Source organism: Macaca thibetana, chromosome 7 (genome assembly GCF_024542745.1).
Source record: "Macaca thibetana thibetana isolate TM-01 chromosome 7, ASM2454274v1, whole genome shotgun sequence".
Taxonomy (NCBI): domain Eukaryota; kingdom Metazoa; phylum Chordata; class Mammalia; order Primates; family Cercopithecidae; genus Macaca; species Macaca thibetana.
The window spans coordinates 98,642,741-98,662,194 of NC_065584.1; the positions used below are offsets into that span (position 1 = coordinate 98,642,741).

Here is a 19,454-nt window from a genome sequence, read left to right on the forward strand (position 1 = left end):
TAAATAACACTTAGGTTCTTCCATGAAACTATTAATCTAAGTACAGCCAAATGTGGACTTCACTGTGATGCAGAGCATCGAGGTAATGGAAATCTCAGGACTTCTCATTATGGTCTTATTTATACCATGACTCTGCAACTCTTTTCCAAATATCAGTTATTTGAGTCCTCTACATTCTTGTTATTGGTTGTGATTGCATCCTATTCATTTTTATAGACTGAAAAATCTGGAATGTTTTTACTAATCATTCAATCATACAGTCCATATTTACTGTGGACATTCAGTCCATAAGTATCTGCTCACATGTGGGCTGGAAAAGGGGCCACAAAACTGCAGAAGGTAAGGCTGATGCCCCAGAGTTGCTCACATGATAGGAAGAGGACTACATATGTTACAGATTATAATACAGTATGTTAAGGGCTGCAGGAGGAGTCCATATAAGGTACAGAAAGAAGATGGAACAGGGAAGATACAGAAGACAAGAAGAGCCTAAAGAGGAGGTGGCAGCTGAGTGGGGTCCTAAGTAAGAATACACTTTTGCGGCAGATTAATAAGGAAGCTTATGCGAAGACACAGTGGAATGAACAGCAACGGGCTTATCTGCGAGCGATGGTCCCTGTAGTTTCTGCAGGAAAAGGGCAGTGTCAGGAGATGAACCAACTCAAGAAGAGTCAGGTTACGGACAACCTAATTTTGATATCCTCACAAGGAGACACAAGAGACTGGCTAAACTAGTCAAGGACAACAACGTTAAGTATAAAAGAGAGATGAAAACTGTACACATAGTTGCTGTGTTTTTCCAGCTATCTTTTTGCAGCCATGATCGGGCTATATCCTACCTCACTCTGCGTTATTGGTAGGACTTATGGTCTGTCCTTGCGTTAACTGTATGAAACTGAAGCATAAAGCTGTTGTGTGCGTATAAGAGTGATACAGTGAAATAAACCTGTGATTTTTTCAAAGCCTGGTTCCTGGACCAGCAGCATCAGCAACACCTGGAAACTCGTTAGGACTGCAAATTTTCAGGCTCCACCTTAGATCTATTACAAACTATGAGCACAGTGACCAGCAATCTGAGGTGTAACAAGCCCTCCAGGTGATTCTTATTCCCCTTAAGTTCAAAAACCACTGAAAAGGACCCAAAGGATTTTGATTATTTTTACTAATTGATCTACAAGTTTCCCTTTTATTGTGTCTCATGCTGAACCATCCCATGTAATCAAGTTTTCCTTGGGCTCACTAAATTTTTAATTTCTTTAATTTTATTTTTAAATGTTAATTTATTGTATTCACTTGTTATTTCATTAATGATGCTACACTTCTCATCTATGCCTTTATTGACTGATTGAGACAGGGCCTCACTCTGTCACCCAGGCTGGAGTGCAGCGGTGCAATCATGGCTCACTGCAGCCTCCACTTCCCTCCCCGCCCCCCGACTCCCCAACCCACCAGCTCAGGTGATCCTCCAACTTCAGCCTCCTGAGTAGCTGGGACTACAGGTACATGCCACCACGCCTGGCTAGTTTTTGTATTTTTTTGTAGAGACAAGGTTTCGCCACATTGCCCAGGCTGGTCTTAAACTCCTGAGCTCAAGTGATCCACCCACCTTGGCCTGCCCAAGTGCTAGAATTATAGGCATGCACTACCACACCCAACCCTATGCCATTTTTCAAATGTATATCTCCTTCCCATCAGCCCCTAGAAAACCCTACATCTGTAAGTGATAAAACACAATTATCTGTCAGGTGACAAAGAATAGTACAGACATGGGTTTGTAAGTCAAAATAAGTTTGAGACAAGTGTTCTTGAATGGATTCCCTTAATCCCTTACCAGCAAATCCCACATCCTCTGCGTGGCCAGGAGGACCCCTCCTTCAGGTATTTAAATATCCCTTGTGTCTGCTGACTAATCATATCTTTTGAGACTCAGGAAAACTACTGTTTTTCTTCTGAGCTCTTTGAGAATCCATCATATGTCAGAATGTCATTTGAGCTGTGACCACAATTTATTATTATTATCATTTTTTTTTGGAGACAAAGTCTCACTCTGTCATCCATGCTGGAGTGCGGTGGTGCCATCTCAGCTCACTGCAACCTCCGCCTCCTGGGTTCAAGCAATTCCCTCTGCCTCAGCCTCCCTAGTAGCTGGGATTACAGGTGCCTGCTACCACACCCGGCTAATTTTTGGAGTTTCTAATAGAGACAGAGTTTCATGATGATGGCCAGGCTGGTCTCAAACTCCTGACCTCAGGTGATCCATCCGCCTTGGCCTCCCAAAGTGCTGGGATTGCAGGCATGAGCCACCATGCCTGACTTTTTTATTATTATTAACAAAACAGGCTTCCTATCAATAATACATAAATTCCAAGAGAGCAAGAACTTTGTCTTGTTCACTGTTGTATCCCCAGAAGGTAATATATCACTTGGCACCTGACACATGAAAGGTGTTCAGTAAACACATGTTGAATAAACAAGTTAATTCATTAGCACTTACTGTACACTAGGCTCTAGGAATATGGGGGAAAAAGGCAGATCTATGCTACCCCTTCATGTGGCACCTACTGACACAACACAAAGAACTGAGTTTTGTTCCCTTAGTATGTGATTATTGATGCCAGGCTTCTCAACTACGTGATTTTTAAAACCTGCATCACCTTCCTAGAAAACCTCAAACCTGTAAGTGATAAAAAGCAACTTCTGGTCAGGTCGCGAAGAATCTTTGGGGCTCTGAAGCCCCAAAGATGAGTAAGAAATGGTCCTTGCCTGTGTCCCTGCCTGGATACACTAAGATGGACAGCATCTGACCATGGCCACCACCAACCCTGCCTCTCTCTTGACCACTGACTGCTACCAGAATTTATGGGCAAAGGTAGAAATGGAGACACCTTCCTCCCCATATGGCTCGATGTTAAAAGTTTAAATTCAACCTAACAAACTTAAAATATATTCTATCTTCCTATTTTTACAAACATATCTTCATAACAAAATCAAAACCATGGAAAGGCAACAGTTCACATTAAATAGCTATGGAGAGTACAAACCCCAAATTAATTTAATTTCCTACCAAAGGCCATGATCCCCTCTGGGGCTGCCCTGTCCAGGAGGTTAACCAATGCAGCTGGTCTGAACTGAGGTCAGACTGGAAGCGTCAACATACACGTCTGACTCTGAAACCTAGTTAAAAAAAAAAAAATGTAAACGTCTCACTAGTAAGGTTTACATTAATCACTTATTGAAATTATATTTTGGCTCTATTAGGTCAACATAAAATGAATTTTACTTCTTTCTGCATACTTTTTTTTTTTTTTCTTTAAAAACATGGCTACTAGAGAATTAAAATGACACCTGTCACTCACATTATCTTTCTTTGGGACAGTGAGCTCTAGGAGGCAGGCAAGGATGAAAGGAAAGGATCCTGCTGCCAATAGGCACCCACAGCCACTTCCCCATCTCCCTATTCTTATCTGCCTGGAAGCCCATGGGGTGCATATCCACCTTCTTGTCCTCTTTCCCCAGGAAGTCAGGGAGGCTCTTCACCCCCTGACCCAGGCTCAGCTGCTTGCCCACCATCACTCTACCATCACACCCCTACCTGGACAGTGGCCGAGGAAAGGGCAAATACAGGCCGAGCATGGTGGTCAGCAGGCACTCCCTGGTCTCTCAAAAAACCATGCCACTCAGCCTCTGCCCACCAAGTGCTCCCACAGCCCACCTCCACTGGTTTCACCTTGTCACACTCCTCAAGGGAGTGTAAACTCAGAGGACCAGGTCCAAATGTGGAATTACCAGCCTCCTCGGCACTGGAAGCCTGTTATAAGGGGGAGAGCCAGGCTCTGGTCATGGCACCCTTTTCCCCCAACCCAGGGCTCCATCCTGCTCCTCGAAGGCTCCCCCACATACATGTAGACTAGGAAGCCCACAGGAACCAGCTCTGTGCACTCACTCTTCCTTCCATCCCATCTCTGATGAGAAGCATCTCTTGGCTACCCCTTCAGGCTACCTTCTGCAGGACAAGCAGGCCCTGGAAGTGGTCCTGTGGCTCTTTGCAAGCAACCACCCTCCAGACCTGGCACACTCCTGAGTAGCACTAGTGCAGGGCCCTCTGTGACACAGGGCCTGAGGGACTCCTTTGTCTGACCTAAGGACCATGCTGACAGTATCCACCAGAACGGCTAAAGCTAAGAAGATGACAGTAATACCAAGTGTTAGTGAGCATGGAAGAGCTCCTCAACCCGTGCTCATTAGGAAATGTATGTTGATACTTTTGGACAGTATTACTAACAATGAACATACCTTATGACTCAGCAATTCCACTCCTAGGTGCACATGCTACATAAATGTGGGCATATGTTCACCAAAACCCAGGGACAGTAATGCTCACAGAGACACTAGTCATGATAGCCCCAAACTGGATACTACACAAATGCCCTCAATAGTAGAAGGAATAATGAAATGGGGCTGTCACAGAATGGAGTGCTGCACTTAAACAAAAGAAACTGCAACTACATGTGACAACATGGATGAATCCAGCAAGCAGAATGTACTGCAAAAGCAGCCAGACGCCAGAGAATAGATGCCATCATTTCATTCACATAAAGCTCAAACACAGGCAAAAGTAATATAAGGTAACAGACATCAAAAGAGAGGTCACTTTGGGGGTTACTTTGGGAAAGAAGAGGGTGGGAGTGACTTGGAGAGCCACCGTGGGGGCTTTGGGAATGTTCTATCTCCCTTGATCTGGGTAGTGGTCATATGAGTGTGTCCATTTTGTGAAAATTCATATTGTACACTTACGATCTGAGATGAAGCACTTATGTGCTTCTATGTATGATCTACTTAAGAAAAAATTTCACTTAAAAAAAGATTACTGCAAAAAAAAGCATGAGTTGAAGATAATAATGCAAACACAACACCAAGAAATGGTAGGGCCTCTCATTCCCCTAGTAAAAGCTTTTGCCAGCCCTACCATAAAGTTGAAAAACAGTGACAATTCAGCAAACAAATGTGAAATTATGGATAAAATAACTGGAAATAGGGATTTATACTCAAAATCGTTAACAATAAATGTCACTCTAAGTGACTCCAAATATCTCTATGTCTTGAGATATCAGCTGATGACAGTATAAAGCCATCAGGGCTAGTGAGACATTTTACAATACTGTTTATTTCATCTTTATCTCCTCTTTTTATGTACATGTTTGTTTGTTTTATAATATGCCTTCTATGTTATCAAAGAATACAAGTATAAAATTAATAAAGTATTATTGGTACTTATCACAACCTTTACCGATGAGGTTTAAGCAAAAACATTTGCAACCTCTTATCTGAATGTATGTGCATAAATACACCATCTTATCTCTCAGGAAAAAGGCTCAAGGGTATTCAGACTTTGCAGAAATTCTCAACTTTTAGAATTATTTGTAAATCTCTGATAAGAAAGATGATGGAATCACCAGGAAATATGCTTTAAATTTTTATTTTTCTTGTGAAAATAGCTGAAGCGGGAGGTTAAATTTAACTTTATCTCCCTTCAAACCTTGAATAATAGTCTGGAAAGAGGATTTATGTCACTGCACTGAGTTCCCATTACCTCCTCCTGGAAAAGGCCAACAAAGAGGTAGACCCTGCAACTCATGGCTTGGCCAGACAAGCAATTAAACAGGAAAGCACAAACCCCTCTCCTCAGTGGGAATAACCGACTGCAAACCTGACCTGGTGGCCCCCTGGTCTGGATAAACAGAACCTTGTTTGGTTGGGGAGGGTCAGAGGTACAGCGCTGAACTGGAAGCCTTGTGACCAGAAACAACATCCACTCTCACAAGCTCCCTGTCTTGATTTTCCTCCTTGATTGATTAGCCTTGTTAACATAGACGGATTCATCTGTACAATAGACGGCAGCTTCTAGATCAACATTAGAGCGATGTTATGGTCCAGGAATGTGACATGGGTTGAATATCTTCTAACTGGACTTAGAAAACCAGAGATCTGTACACACGTTTGTGAATTCCAACTTTCCTCCACCCTGTTTCTGCTACCAGGGCACATTCCACGTTGATCTCTTTTATGTCTATCAACATGATTTTATTGCTTTTTGTCACACATTTTAAACCTTGATTTTCACAAAGTTATAGTCCCCGTGGCCTCCCCATGCCACAACCAAACAAATGTGCTTTTACTGCCTCGAGGAGGATATAAGTAATTTACTTTTAAAAGTGAGCTGAGCTCTCAGGAGAAATTCAGTCTCATGCTTCTTTCTGATGGGTTTCAGTTCTCAATCTGTCCGGGACAGTCAATTAAAGACTAAGTCAGAATTGCAGCGAAACCTTCCAAGGCTCGTTCAGGTAGGGCCAGACACCCTCCATCAGGCCAAACAAGGGATGGGGATAAAGGGTATGGACCTGACTCTCCTCCTGGGAAGCCAGAGAGAACTTCTCTAGAAATAAATAGCCTCCCATTCCTGTAACTCTCAGGGTCATACTTTAAGAAAAAGGTGCAAGAAATGCACCAAGACTTCTTATTAAAATTCTCAACTGGAACAGCCTTTATAAAGTGGGAATGCTGTAAAAATGAAATGGGATAATATGTGCATGCACAGCATATAGGACCATGCCTGGCAGAGGGTACATGCTCAGTTATTGATCACTACAGCAAAGGTCAAGTGTATCTTGTGAAACATAGCTTGTTAAAATGTGACTGCTACTTCTGACTATTCCCATCTCCAGCTTAATGGAAATAAGACCAAGGGATACCTGGAGAGGATCATCCACTTTGGATGAGGTCAGTCTCTCACTGCTGCTCCCATACCCCAAGCAGGGGCTGCCATTCTGTAAAGGGACAGATTCCCTCAATTCCTAGGAGTTTGGGGTGGGGGTGATGCAGGGAAGGCATTCCTGGAGAGGGTCCTGTTTCCCTTGCTGGGTGTAATGCACAGTCCTGGGCTTGGGAGACTTACAATGGAGCTGAGTGGCCTTGGGCAAGCCCAGGCAGCTCCCCACCCACCAGCATCCATTAAACACCTCCTGTAGGGCTAGTGGGCAACACCTGTCCTCCCACCCATCTTAGCCTGTGCTTCACTCAAATCACTTGTCAGCAACTCAAATCACTTGTGATTCCAGGACACGTATCTTCCTTACTAAACTCTACAGCAGTGATTTTTAAGCTATTTTCTCAGAAATTCTATAAAGGGAGCCTGTGGCAAGGGCACAGAACTTCAAGTCCTAACACTGCCTTTGCCCACAAAAGCTTTACTTGGTTGTTTCCCATTTCAGAATGTCCACCCAAGATGTTGTTTGAAACAAGGATTCTCCAGCTAAGGGAGAAAAAGAGTTGAAAATCACTGCTTTATTGGAGATCAATCTTATGAACCCTTAAAGGAATCTTCAATAAGCTCTTACAGCAAATGCAGAATTGTCGAAAGAAACTACAACTATTTCTCCTACAAGCCCTCCTCAGAGCCAAGGCTGGACTATGAACCTGTTACTTAACTAGGTACTCCAGTGTGGGCTAAGCCATCTTAAAACTAGGGCCCTGCCCTGATTGCTAAGGGACTTGACGCAAAACAAGAAGCCAACACTCTGGGTTTCTTGCCTAAAGTAATGTGTGGCCAGCATGACCCACAGGTGGTCCCTCTCTGACAATCATTAAATATTAGCAAGAGCCACAGCACTGGCAAGAGCTCTTTGGGCAGCTGCCTGAGGGCCAAAATCTGGCATGCTGGCTGAAGCAGAGTCCTCGCCTTGTGTGCCAAAGACTTTGCAGCTGTGGGCACGCCCTCTCCTGCAATGATGTGCATAACTTCAGTAAGTGGTGCTGGGGACAGAGGAAGGCATGTAAGCATGCAGCCATGCAGCATCGAAGCGTGCTCACCAGCAAGCAGCTACTTGGAGGGTCTGTGGGCATCATCTTTGGGCAAGGGGTCGTACAGGCTGCTGGTGAGGGGACAAGACTCACTGGGCACTGTGTCTATTCTGAGGGAGCTTAGAACCTGGAGCCGAAACTAAGCATCTACCCTGATGTCCATACTCTGTGGCAGGGGGATCTGTGACAACCTTTCCAACAAGAAAAAATTGAGAGAGCCAGATAAGACACGGATACAGTCCTCTTTGTAAAGGGTTTTTGGATTGGGTGACTGCATGACCTCATGGCCCAAAGGGAGGGGTAGTTTGTGAAATTTGTTCTGAAAAAATCCTTGTTTAGATGATAAATGTTACGATCACCATACGTAATGTGAGCTGGTCCCTGAAGGACCTATGGAATGCGCACAGGTAGGAAGCACTCTGCAGGATGGGAAGAACTAGAGGAAAAAGCCATGAGGTGGGAAAGCATGGGCATTCTGGGGGAATGTCAAGCTGGAGTCTGGAGTGGCTGGAGCATAAAGGGCATGAAGCGGAGTCTAAAGAGAGATGAGATAAGATACGCGTGGACTCCAAGGGGCCTCACAGGATGAGTTTACACTTTCTTTGCCCAGCGATGATGTCCCACAGAGCTTTCTGAGCAGGAAGCATCATAGTCAGAGGTGAGCCATGGCACAAAGGAGCAGGGAGAAATGGGAGTCCCTGGCTGGCAGAGCAAGGAGGGCCTGGCTGGTGGGAGAAGGACCATGGCAGCCGGAAGGCCAGGCATCTGAATCATCCCGCCCCAGCCTGGCCACTGCCCTGTTCTTTACCATCCCAGGCAGCCTGTCACTCTGAGGAATGTGGCTCACTCTCCCTAAGGGGGAGGCAACTTGCTCATGCCACTTCCTGAACCCAGACTGGTCCTAGGACCGTCTATTTTTGACTCTCCCAAGCCAGTGTTTGACAAGAAAAGCACAGCTGTCAGCAATCCCGCCCCAGTGGAACTTGCTGTTCTATAAAGTGTCATGCCAGTTTCTGCACATGAATTATGGTCACCTGGACCCAAGGCCAAGGGAAGCACTTCTGTCTTTAGCATCATGGTGCACTGCAGTCTTTCCTGGACCTGGGAAAAGTAGGCTGGTGCCTTTGTTCAGCTTGCACAGAAGTAGAAACAGAAGTTCAGCTTGCACAGAAGTCCAGTTGTTGTTCCTGGGACTGTGTTTGTTCAAGGGGCACCAGGGTACCAGGAGACACACTCACTTCCTAGTGCATACAGCATGCTCCGTGCCCAACAACAGCTGCATGATGTGAGGGAAAAAACTGCAAAGCCAGCCAGGGCTACACTCCTTATGGAATGATCCCTGGAGTAAAAAGGATTTATAGTCAAGGAGTTATGTTTAGAAAGGACCCACTCAGAACATGAATGAGCTTAGAAATTTCATACCAACTAAAGCTTCATCCCTGGCCAGCCGAGTACCCCCTTCTCCCCTCTATCACCCTATGAATCCATTCACCATCTTTGCTTGGATTATTTTTAAACTGTCAGATTTCCCAGCCCCCAAACTCTTGCCTCTCCAATATATCTTCAAAACTGGGGTCCAAGATGGTGAGCCCCTTAATGGAAAGGCTAGGTATTAATATTCTTTGTTACCTCTGCACCCAGTACAGTAAAATAAATTTGAAGCAAATGAATAAACAAGCAAACCAATGAATGGATGTCCCTTGGGCAGCTCCACCAGAGCAGCGAGGCCTCTCGCCACACCAACCCCTGAGAAATGTGAGTGGTGCTACTACAGCCACACAGGTACAGCTAAGGCCAAGAGGACTTGTTGACAATGCAGCCAGGAAGTGTGAAGGGAATCAGGCGGCAGGTCTGAAAGAAATGTGCAAATCCAGCCTCTCTGTTGCTTTTCCTTTTGGAATGTTTCTAATGCACCAAATGCGGATGGTGAAGCTCTAGATTCATTTTCCCCAGGAAAACATGTTTTCTTTGCTCGCTTAAGTGAAGCTCAGTGGGAAAAGGTTTGGCTGACTAGAAGAGTTGATGTTGGCAAATGTGGGTAGAGCTGATGAATGCCACGATCCTCACCAATAGTTTGTATACCCTAAGAAATTAATAATAACACTGATGATGACAATAATAGATCCTACCATTTAATTAGTATATACTGGGTGCAAGGCATTATGCTAAGCACTTGACGTGCACTGTATACTGAAGGGTCATGATTGTACTTAGGACATAGATACCATTATTATCTCTGGTTTTAGAGGAGGTTTAATGAGATTAAGCCTCTTGCTCAAGGTCACATACCTAGTAAGCGGCAGAACAGTGATTTAAACCCAGGATGAGTGATAGCAAATTTAAATTTACTTCTACACTGTAGTGCCATTTAATTTTGTTTTCATGGATAAATGGTCATACTCTTTAGGGAAGAGGTAGAAAGAAGAAAGGATCTGCTAAGTGCCAGACAGTATGCTAGGTGATTTATACAGGTTCAGCATCCCTAGTCTGAAATCCAAAATGCTTCAAAATCTGAAGCGTTTTGAGTACTGCCAAGTGGAGAATTCCACACTTGAACTCATGTGATGAGGTGCAGTCAAACTGCAGTCAGCACTTTGTTTCATGCACGAAACCAGTTAGACTATTTTATCAAATTACCTTCAAGCTATGTGCATAAGGTGTATATGAAACAAAAGAATTTCATGTTGACACTTAGGTCCCATCCCCAAAATATCTCATTATACACATGCAGATATTCCAAAATTAAAATAAAATTAGAAACACTTCTGGTCCCAAGATTCCTGGGGATAAGGGGTACTCAACCTGTATATGTAATTCACTTGATGAAATGCTTAATGATGAAAACTGTATTATGTCCCCTTTTTGCAGATGAGGCACCTGAATCTCAGAGAAGTTAACTAGTAGGTCTGAAGTCATAAATGATAGTTAGTACAAGTGAAGAGAATTGAGAATGGCAAACCAATTTTAGTAATCAATCAATGACAGAACATAGGCCACAATAGGGTAGGTATGAGCAGTAGCTTATGCTAAGTGTTGAACCAGACCAGGGGTTGGCGAACTTCTTCTGTAAAGGGCCAGATATGGTCAATGGGATTTGGCCCATGGGCCCATAGTTTGTTGACCCTTGAACTAGATGATACTGATATGTGGAAAGTTTGAACCTTTGTGAGACTCCTGTTCCTAACAGTTTTCATATATGAATCCATTAATAATTTCTAAGTTTAATCTATCAACTTAGTAAAATCATTAACATATAATAAAAAGTAAACCTGTGTAATTATTAAATAAACTCCAATGGGAAAATTCTAAGGCACATGCATGTTTTATAGAGGGAAAAATAAGAAAAATACATTCCACTGAGGGGGGTGGAAAGTAACACATTTGTACTATGAGCCCTGAATACAGAACAGATGCTAAGGCTTAAACTGACATCCAAATCCTTCCCTCCTCTTTGGAGTATGGACCAGGGCTTAGATGAGTTGGTGGCTTGGGTAATTAAGAACTCTAAAGATCACTGCCTTCATTCTAAAAGGCCACATATTCACAGAAAGCTTTTTCCTAGTGTGGATGCCAGACACTTCAGTGCCATTTTCACTGAAGAGTAAAAGAGCTTAGTTCACTGAGAAAGAAAGAATTAAAGGATTGGAAATATCTGAATCAGAAATAATCCATCCTCATAAACAGCAGGGAGAAGGCAGGGTACCGCAGGATGGTCTATCATTTACAGGGGAGAAAATACCTCTGGTAACTGACTGAAGTTCTGTCTTTGATCAATGACCTTCCGCAATGTTCCTAGTCCCAGGTCTACCTGCAAAACCTGAAAAACTCCCCCAGCAATGGGTGATGGGAAAAAACCAACAAGAAGCACAGGGTGGTATTCATTTTGTTTGGAAAATTATCTGGCTCAATATCTGATTCAATAATCAATTATTTCAATATTCAGGATCTGACTCAATACTCCATGTTTACTGAGCGCCCACTCAGTGCCTGGACCCATGCAAGGTTCAGGGAGACAACATTAGCAAGACAGCCAAGGTCTTTATCCTCAAGAACTTCAGAGTTTCCTGGGAGGATCATTTAGGAGATATGTTTTTAATCTCAACCATTAAAAAGTATTTCTAATAAGATTTGCTTGCAAAAGACCTTCTCTGATTTTTCTTTATTAAGGTATCTTAGGATGCTATTGTCTTAAAAAAAAAAAAAAAAAAAAAACTTTTATTTCGATAGTTTTTGGGGTGCAGGTGTTTTCTGGATTAGCTCTTTAGTGGTGGTGTCTGAGAATTTAGTGCACCCATCACCCAAGCAGTGTACACTCTACCCAATATGTAGTCTTTTATCCCTCACCTACCTCCAAATGTCCCCACACCCCAGTTGCCAAAGTTCATTATATCACTCTTATGCCTTTGTGTCCTCATAGCTTAGCTCCCACTTAGAAGTGAGAACATATGATATTTTGTTTTCCATGTCTGAGGACCCTACTTTCCTAGGGCACATTCTCACCATTTTTCCCCTTCTTCCCTAATAACCCCAAACTTACTGAACTGGCTTTCTCTGCAGCTGCCAGGAGATATCACCTCCAAGTGTGTTACCAACAACATGGAACGTATCACAACATCCTTGGACAGCTCCTTCGCTTCTCACAATGAGCCATGAAGATACAGAAAGGGGGGTGCAGCAATGTGAGGCTGAAGCACTTGGGTCATCATAACGCAGGGGGGACCAGTGCATGTGACCCTCCAGGGTGGCAGTGAGGAATTGATTGCTGGTCTCATTGCACTGACAAAACCTCAGGCAGGATGTCTTCACATGATCCATGTATCCATCCATCCAATCATTCATTCATTTTAAAAATAGTGGTAAAACACATGTAGCAAAAATTTACCATTAGTGACACTTTGGTACTTTCACCATGTTTCACAACTATCACCACTATCTAGTTCCAAAACACTCATCACTCTGAGAGAGCCTCATGTCCATCAAGCAGTCACTCCCCACTTTCTCTCCCCCATCCCCTCCCTGGAAACCACTAATCTGCTTTCCATCTCTATGGATTTGCCTATTCTGGACCTTTCTTATGAATGGCATCTCACAATATGTGTCCTTTTGTGATTGCCTTCTTTCATTTAATGTTTTCTAGGTTCATTCACGTCACAGCGTGTATCTTCATTCCTTTTCATGACTGAACAATACATCATTGTATAGATATATCATTTTGTTTATCCATTATCTGCCAATAGACATTTGGGTTTTTTCCTCTTCTTAGCTATTATAAAGAGCACTATGAACATTCTTGTATAGTTTTTGCTTAAATGCTTATTTTCAATACTTTTGAGAACGTACCCATTAATTAATTTTTAACAAGCATTTCTGAGCTTCTGTTATACTTCAGACACACTGTGATGGCGTGTTAAGAGGGAGTGTTAAAAAAGTAGTAAGATATGATTTAGGTCTCCAAGAATTAAAGTTAGACAAAGCAGAAACACATTAGTAATAATACTTATAACAACATATTACTAACAGCCAGGTTTTATTGAGCACTTACTATGTGCTGGACTCTTTTAAACACTTTATGTATTGTCCCTCATGTAATCCTCACAACAAAACTATGAGCAGGTACTACTAATACCCTAATTAGAGAAGCCTTATCTAAGTATATGAGGGCCAAAGCAGGGAAGTGAATGGAGGTGATGGCCAAAGCTAAGGAAACAGAGGACATAACCCAGAGGGAGAGTGGAGAATGAGAAGGGGGGTGATTAAAGGTGAAACCAGGGCGGGGAGGGGGATTGCAGGGAGATCTAAGGGATGGCCCAAGGAAGGGGAGATCTGGAGGAAGACTCAGAAGAAATGGCTTGGGAGATGTTAGAGACAAAAAGAAGAAACTCTGTCAGAAATGCCAAGGGAGAAGAGAATGTCAAAAACCCCATCTGCTGCTGCCAACTGGTAGAGCAACAGAAGAACCACCAGGGGCCCACTGGATTTAGGGTCCAGGAGTCTAGTGACACAGCAAAGCACATTCATGCTGCAGTGGAGTCAGGAGCCAGAGGGCAGGATAGCAGAGACAGAAAGAGCAGAAAGGAGACAGAGGGCTATAGAGGGGAGAAGGGAAGTTCTTGGCTGACGTGGCCTGCCGGAGCAGAGTCTGACAGGCTGAAGAAACCGGGGAGAGAGCTGAAAGGAGGTTGAGAAATTCATTTTGTACACCTCCCAAGGACAAGAAATCCAATGCAAGTAAAGCACTAATTTCCTAGGAAAAGGAACAAAGGAGCATTTACACCTAGATATACTCAGGGTTAAAGCAACTGTTCTCATGAGCAGGTAGGCAAGGAAAGCACGGTACCTGCACACAAAGGAACAGAGAGCAGGCTGATCTGAGCTTACCGCCCCATTCCATTAGGAGTCAAGAGCTGCACAATCAGGAGGAAATGACTGTGGCAAGGAAGTATTTTTACCTGGGCGACGTACGTTGAGGTATGAAGAAGCAAAAACCCTTTTTTCAGATACTTTAGAACCAAGGAAATACATCAATCATAAGACTTTTACCAAGAAAGCTTTTCAAAGACATATGCCAGCTATCTGATAGCTAAAATCAAGAACTCAGGAATGGGCAGGTGCCAGTATACAAGGAGGGGCAGAGAGGTATGATATCACCTAAATTAAAAAAATATAGAAGTCCTGGCCAGGCACGTGGCTCACACCTGTAATCCCAGCACTTTGGGAGGCCGAGGAGGGCAGATTGCTTTGAACTCAGGAGTTCAAGACCAGCATGGCCAACATGGCAAAATCCTGGCCCTACAAAAACCACAAAAATTAGCCAAGTGTTCGTGGCGCATGCCTGTAGTCCCATCTACTCGGGAGGCTGAGGCTGGAGAATCGCTTGAGCCCAGGAAGCAGAGGTTGTGGTGAGCCAGGATTTCACTACTACACTCCAGCCTGGGCGACAGTGAGACCCTATCTAATAAATAAATATATATAACCTCTTCTATATCATTTTTAACAGCTTTGCTGAGGTGGAAGTGACATACAAAAACTGCAAATATTTAACACGCACAATTGGATGAGTCTGGGCACACACATATACTTATGCAACCGTCACCACAATCAAGGTAACAGATATCTCCAAAAGTGTCTTGTGTCTTTTTGTTTTTCTTGTTTTATTGTGGTAAAAACACTTAACATGAAATCTACCCTCTTATACATTTTTAAGTGCCCACTTAAAAATTGTATGGTTGACCACAGACATGTATTGTACAGCAAATCTCTGGAATTAATTCATCTTGCATAACCATCACTTTATACCACTTGGACAACTCCCCATTTTGGTGTTTACACAACTGTACATGTTTATCAAAATTCATCAAGTCCTACACTTAAAGGGGTAAATTTTATTGCATGTAAGTAATACCTCAATAAATTAGACCCTTAAAAATTGAAAAAAAAAAATGGTAACAGGAGCAAACAAGGTCAGGTACATTTAAGATACACTGTAAAGGATGAATATTTTATAAAACAAACACCATCTAAAAATTAGAACAAAGAGAAACTGAGGAGGACAACACCATATGGGTAAATTTAATGCTCCTTTATTAGTCCTTGATAACTAGATTTTTAAAAAGACCATAGAGAACCATTACTTAACAAAACTATAAGTGAATAACTAAAAAGAATAGCAAAAACTTGACTTAACTGGAGGTTAATAGATTCTAACTACTAGATGTGTTATCTCATTTCTACCTATTTACAGTCACACTATCAGATGGTCACTATGCCCAGTGGAAGATAAGGAGACAGAGACAAATTAAGATTGGGTAATGTGGCAAAGTCCTTGCAGCCACAGGAACAGGAACTCAAACCCAACTCAGTTGCTGTGAAGGCGACAATAGCCAATCCTAGTCATTTACATGTGTAAAGCTGCCATTTTTAAATGTAACAATAGCATTTCCTTATGTCTCCCTATCTCATTTTCATCTCTCTACTATACAATAAAGGGCACAACAAATTCATGTGGGATTTGTTTTCTCCATCAGTTTCTGGGTCCAATATTTACCAAATCATGTGATCAGATGCACCTAAAAATAAGCTCCATTAAAAATCACCCAGATCCAGAAGTCTATTAAGCTATGAACATAGAGAAAAATCACTGCTTGTAACTGACAGCCAATCACAGACACGGTGATCCTACAGAATTGGGGTAGAAAGTAAGTATGATTCTGCAAATGTTTCTTTGGATTCCCATTCATAACCTTTATAGTCACACTGAACCTGTCTACAGCAGGATGAAATGTTTAAAGCGTTTTCTCAAACTTTTTCATTTGAGGACTATGCCACTTGGACAGGAAAAATCCTACAACACAGATCTGATCTGGAAACACTCGATTTCAAGTATTCTCTCCCACTGTTCCTATAAACTATCCGTGTGCCCCAGGGTATGTGCCGATCATCAGGAGCTGTGGAAAAGGGGCCCCAGACTAAGGGGTCAGAAAACTCTTCCAAGAGAATTTGATGCTAGACCTTGCTCTGAAGGATGAACAGGAATTATCCAGAGAAAGAAGTTAGAGTTGAGGCTACTCCAAGGAGAAGGAGGAAAAAGTCTTGAAGTCCAATGGCACGTACAGAATGCAATTTGTATATGGTTATAGCTGTGTTGTCCAATGATAGCCACATGTGAGCAGTGAGCACTTGCAATGCAGCTGGTCTAAAGTGAAATATGCTGCACATTTTCTACTATATTAAAAAAAAAGCTACACTTAAAAGTAGAAACATGCAAAATTAATTTTAATAAATATTTAATATTTTATTTAATCCAAAATATCTGAAATGTCATTTCAACACATGGTCAATACAAACGTTATTAAGATATTTTACAGTCTTTTTTTGGTACTAACTCTTTGAAATCCTCTGTGTATAGAGTTTCTTTGCTTCCATCTATCTTCTCCCCAGTACAATTTGGGACCCTCACCACAATCGACCTCCCCATTCCTGCTTTCTAGCCCAGGCTGTGGATGGTTGGCCACAACTTCAAGAAATAATGCAGCATTGCTAATTATTTTGAATGTCCATCATTTGCAGAGTAACATTAAAAATAATAATAATAAGGCACCAGTACAAACACTGCCTCTCTCTAACAACCCAATAACCAAGGAGGTGCTGTAAGCAACACAGTACCCCAGGGGTTATAGACAAGGAAGAGGACTGCAGGGCTCAGTGACCTGACCAAGGTCACACTTCAGTGAGGTCTTTTACCTCTGAGGCCAGGGTTCTTTCCTTACTCTACCACTAGCACAGCTCTTCGGGCTGGTGAGTGCCAGGGAAAGCAGGCTGCTTCTCTTGCCTGCCTTGGAGTGTCTACCACTGGGTGGCTGTAAGGGGCAATGTCACAGTTACAGGACCAGGTCAGGTGGAGGCGTAGGAAGGAGGAGGCTGTGCTAGCAGTGCAGACGCAGGTCTGAGAGGAAGGTTGGACCTGGATGCAGCTTGTCTCCTGGAGAGAGAAGCTTGCAGGATGCCCCTCTGGCCATAGAAAGTGATCATCAATAAGCTCCCAGGCTGAACCCAACATGTGAAATTCACAGCTGCTTTATAAGCAGGGCTCTCACCAAGTGTGTGGCATGACAGCTGACTCAGTTTGTGGCTAATCCTGCCAATGTTCCTCCTATAACTTCTCTCCACTTAATGCAATTGCCAGTGTCCTCTGCTCTCATGTTTAGGCAGCCAAGTGCAGGGGACACTGCATGTGTGATGCTGGACAGGCTTGGGACAAGGGGGTGGGGTAGAGGATGGACTATGACGAATCATGGATCATGCCAGCTCCACGCAAAGGCATTCAAATTCAATTTTTTAAAAAGCACACCTGTCAGCCAATTGCAGCACACCTAGGTGCAAGTTCACAAGTTCAGCTCTAGAACATGACACTCTCTTAAAGCCCTTTCCTCTGCTGTCCCTAAATGGTAAAAAGAGAGTAACACTGGTTAATTCTAAGAATTTACTATATTCTAGGCACCATTCCAGGCACTTTATTTGCACTAAATCATTTAAACTCATAAAACACCTATGGATGCAGGAACAATTAATCTACTCATTTTACAGATAGGGAACTGCACTACAGAGAAATTAAGTTAACTACCCCAGACTGCACACAGAGGAACCCCAGAAGCTGGGATGGGAACCCAGGCAGGGAGGCTCCCAGAGACCGGCCCTCTGTAAAGGGTATCTAGTGCCAGCAAAATTTGCTTTTTTAATGAAGGAACTGTCTTCTCTATTTTGATGCTAATGGGGACACTGGCTTTATCATACCTCTTGGAGAGAGGGTCACCCCTACCCTACCACAGAGGGACTGGAAATGAATGTCTCCGCCTTCCTGCCAGGACAGCACATCTTTCTTCTTTTGGAGAGATTCTCGCTGGAAACCACACTGGACACTCACAGGAGGCACCCAATTCTCTGCTTTCTGGGGAGTTCCCTGTGGTCTTCCCCTCACCGCACCTCCCGCCTCCCTGCCCTGCCCATAGCACACTCCTACCCTGCCTGCCTCTGCCTGCTGGTACCTTTGCCTCCCACCATGCTCTTCCCTCTGCCTGGACTCTCCCTTCACCTTCTAGTTTCCAGCAGTGACTTACCCAGAAACCTTCACCCTCCTCTGTTTCTCCAGGCCAAGGTGCCCGTCACCTCCTCTGGAGCCCTGCAGCACTTGGCAAATACTCTCAATACAGGAATTTACACAACTCATTTTTATTCATGAGTCTGTCTCTGAAAACTGCAAGTTCCCCCAGGATACACTGCAAATGCTAAGAAGGCTTAGAGAAATAACAATAATAATAATAATTTTTTTAAAAAGGTGTCTGTTTAGGTCAGGTTGACCTCTTATGAAGGGACTTGGCTTTCTGGAACCTGCTGTCCTGGTTCTTATCCTTACTGTTGGACCCCAGGCTGACCTTGAGCCTTGAGTGATGTCCCACATCCCATGAGTCTTTTCCAGGTGGCTTTGGGTCCACAGCGTGGTTTCTTAGGTCCGGGGACACTCTCTCTTGCCTGCCTTGTCACCTATTGGCGCCTGCTCACCACAGAACAGGCACCAATAGGCCTGGCTCGCAGACACAGCATATCTACTGAATATAGAAAATGTAGAAAGAAAGTGAATTTTGAGCCAGGAATGATGGCACATCAGAAGGAAATACCTTTATTGAAGTTTCTGGATATAGTTTGTAACTTTTCAGCCCCTAACACACTTCCACTCAAAACACTTCGAGAGCCTGCTTTCACCTTAATCCGGTATTCTCAGGCTTGGCATTATTGACATTTGGGGTTGGATAATTCTTTGTTGTGGATGCTGGTCCTGTGCACCGATGGAGGCTTGACAGCATCCACAGCCTCTCCCCACTAGATGCCAGTAGCACTTCCCCTGTGTTCCAACCCTGTTATGACAACAACCAAAAATGAATCCAGACACTGCCAAATGTCATGAGGTGCAAAATCACCTAGGTTGAGAAGCTCTGCCCTAACTCGCCCTTGAGTCATGCAACCACTCACTCAACTTCATTTCCCTCAAATGCACCATGATTTTAGACACTCAGACAATACACCAGCTTCAGCCTCCATTCTTC

At 43.4% G+C, this 19,454-nt stretch overlaps 1 protein-coding gene and 1 long non-coding RNA gene across 5 annotated transcripts in view; both read right to left on the reverse strand.

The window, feature by feature from the left end:
• SLCO3A1 (solute carrier organic anion transporter family member 3A1) overlaps window positions 1–19,454 on the reverse strand; it is a 324,947-nt gene that overhangs the window by 180,808 nt on the left and 124,685 nt on the right. The gene's annotated exons all lie outside the window — the stretch shown is intronic.
• LOC126959095 (uncharacterized) overlaps window positions 2,033–19,454 on the reverse strand; it is a 52,522-nt gene continuing 35,100 nt past the window's right edge. Inside the window, exon 2 of the long non-coding RNA XR_007727471.1 lies at window positions 2,033–19,265. This is a non-coding gene — a long non-coding RNA (uncharacterized LOC126959095). The remainder of the gene's footprint in view (window positions 19,266–19,454) is intronic.